The sequence below is a fragment of the Pseudorca crassidens genome, chromosome 3 (genome assembly GCF_039906515.1).
Source record: "Pseudorca crassidens isolate mPseCra1 chromosome 3, mPseCra1.hap1, whole genome shotgun sequence".
Classification (NCBI taxonomy): Eukaryota; Metazoa; Chordata; class Mammalia; order Artiodactyla; family Delphinidae; genus Pseudorca; species Pseudorca crassidens.
Window position 1 is genome coordinate 94883763 of NC_090298.1, and position 2844 is coordinate 94886606.

The following is a 2844-nucleotide window of genomic DNA, read 5'->3' on the forward strand; positions in this document are numbered from 1 at the left end:
TAAAACAGCTTTATTGACTTACACAATGTTATATGTCAACTATATCTCAAAAAAAGGGAGGGGGGAATTCACATACCATACATGTAAGATGTATAATTCAATAGATTTTAATATATTCAGAGTTGTGCATTCATATAAATGGAATCATACAATAAGTGATCTTTTGTGACTGGCCTCTTAATGATAATGTCTCCATGGTTCATCCAGGTGTAGCATGTATCAGTGCTTCATTCCTTTTTGTTTGCTAAATAATATTTTATTATATGGGTATACCATGTTTTACTTATCCATTAATCAGTTGATGGGCATTTGAATTGTCCACTCTTTGGCTACTATGAACAATGCTGTTTAACCTGTTGGGCAACTGACAGTCTGTTTTCCAAAGTGGCTGCACAACTCTATAGTCTCACCACCAATGTATCAGAGTTCCAACCTCTCCACATCTTCACCACCATTTGCAATTCTCTCCCTTTTTAATTATAGCCATTCTAGTGGGTGTGAATAGTATCTCTTGCTGGTTTTGATTTGCATTTCCCTGATGACTGATTAATGGTGTTGAACATCTTTTTATATGCTGACAATCTGTTGTAGTAATTTTTGCTTCTTACAAAAACTGCTGACACATCTAGAAGTATTTTCAAAATACAAGGCCTGTTTTTCAGTGCTAAGGCAATTGCTCTGATGCACTTTTCTTGGCTCACTCTGATACGTCTCGCTCCATGTTCTGCTGTTTTGCTCAAGGGCTCTACATACAAACAGTTTCACTTGGCTTTGACTTGCCCATTGTCGAGCCTAAGCTCAACTAAACACATGGAGACTTTGAAAACCTTTCAGAATAATGCTGTAGTTAAGAGCTGGCTAAAGCAAGTATTTTTTCTAACTCTTTGAGCTGCGTATTGCCTTGAGTAATCATCATCTGGATTGTATCCTCTTCAGTGGCACTTTAGTTTCTTTTGAATTCTTCCCTTGCCCAGTCCTTCAGGTATTTGTGATCACAATCATTTGGAACTTGCCAAATTGTCTGCAAAATCCTTCTGTGGAGGAGGAGAACTTGTTGCTTTCTCATGAACTGCTTTAGTGTTACTTTTACTGTGGGTAAGCAGGAAGTGGCGATGTCCTCCAGACAGCGAGGTTCGCCCAAGCTCATTTTTTTCTTTTCTTTTTTTAATTTATTTTTGGCTGTGTTGGGTCTTCATTGCTGCACACAGCATTTCTCTAGTTGAGGCGAGTGGGGGCTACTCTTCGTTGTGGTGTACGGGCTTCTCATTGTAGTGGCTTCTCTTGTTGCAGAGCATGGGCTCTAGGCACATGGGCTTCAGTAGTTGCAGCATGTGGGCTCAGTAGTTGTGGCACACGGGCTTAGTTGCTCTGCGACATGTGGGATCTTCCCAGACCAGGGCTCGAACCCGTGTCACCTGCATTGACAGGCGGATTCTTAACCACTGCACCACCAGGGAAGTCCCAAGCTCATTTCTTTTTAATGCTGCATGATATTCCATTGTCTGGATGTACCAAGTTTATTTGTCCATTCATCTACTGAAGGACAACTTGGTTCCTTCCAAGTTTTGGCAATTGTGAATAAAGCTGCTATAAACATCCATGTTCAGGCTTCTGTGTGGACATAATATTTCAGCTCCTTTGGGTAAACACCAAGGAGCATGATTTCAGGATAATATGGTAAGAGTATATTTAGTTTTGTAAGAAATTGCCAACTGTTTCCTGAAGTAGCTGTACCATTTTCATTCCCCTCAGCAATGGATGAGAATTCCTGTTGTTCCACATCCTTGCCAGCATTTAATTTTGTCAGTGTTTTGGATTTTGGCCATTCTAATAGGTGTGCAGTATTAAAACAATTCACTTTTAATTTGTATTTCCCTGATGATCTATGATGTGGAGTATATTTTCATATGTTTATTTGCCATCTGTGTATCTTTTCTGTTGAGGTGTCTTTTGAGGACTTAGGTCCCTTTTTTAATCAAGTTGTTTGTTTTCTTATTATTGAGTTTTAAGAATTCTTTGTATATTTTGGATAATAGTCCTTTATCACATGTGTCTTTTGCAAATATTTTCTCCCAATCCATGGCTTGTCTTCTCATTCTCTTGACATTATCTTTCACAGAGCATAAGTTTCTAATTTTAATGAAATTCAACTTATTATTTCTTTCAAGAATCATGCTTTTTGTGTTGTATCTAAAAAGTCATTACCATACCCAAAGTCATCTGAGTTTTCTCCTATATTTTCTTCTAGGAGTTTTAAAGTTTTGTGTTTTAACATTTAGGTCTATGACCCATTTTGAGTTAATTTTTGTGAAGGGTATGAGTTCTGTGTCTAGCTTTTTTTTTTTTTTTTTGCATATGGATGTCCAGTTGTTCCAGAACAATTTGTTGAAAATACTATTATTGCTCCATTTTATTAATATCCCCAGAGTAAGATATAAAACATAAAGTTAATTAATTCTGATAGTATACTCAGAAATGCCATAGTTTCTATTTGACTTTACAAATAATTTAAGGAAAAGTTGTTTTTGTATTAATTGGGTTCCTAATGGGGATACCCCTTCATATGTAGTTAAGAGTATATGTTTTAGAGTCAAACTTGATTATACCATTTTCCAGTTGTGTGGTCTTAGGCAAGTTGATTAACTTTTTTGAATCTCAGTTTCCTCATCTTTAAATGGGTCAGTATTTTTTTTATGGGGTTGCTGTGAGGGTTAAATAAGGTGCCTTTTGTGAAGGGCTTTTCACATTAGTAAATACTTAGCAAATAAAAACTATCACTATTATTTATACTAGGAGAATGCTTCTTTAGCAAAGGAACATCACAAAGGATGTTTAAATGTTTCC

General features: G+C 36.6%; 1 pseudogene; it reads right to left on the bottom strand.

Annotated features, from left to right (window-relative positions):
* Positions 1-442: 442 nt before the first annotated feature.
* Positions 443-1147, bottom strand: LOC137220566 (LYR motif-containing protein 2 pseudogene; annotated as a pseudogene).
* Between the last annotated feature and the right edge of the window lie 1697 nt (positions 1148-2844).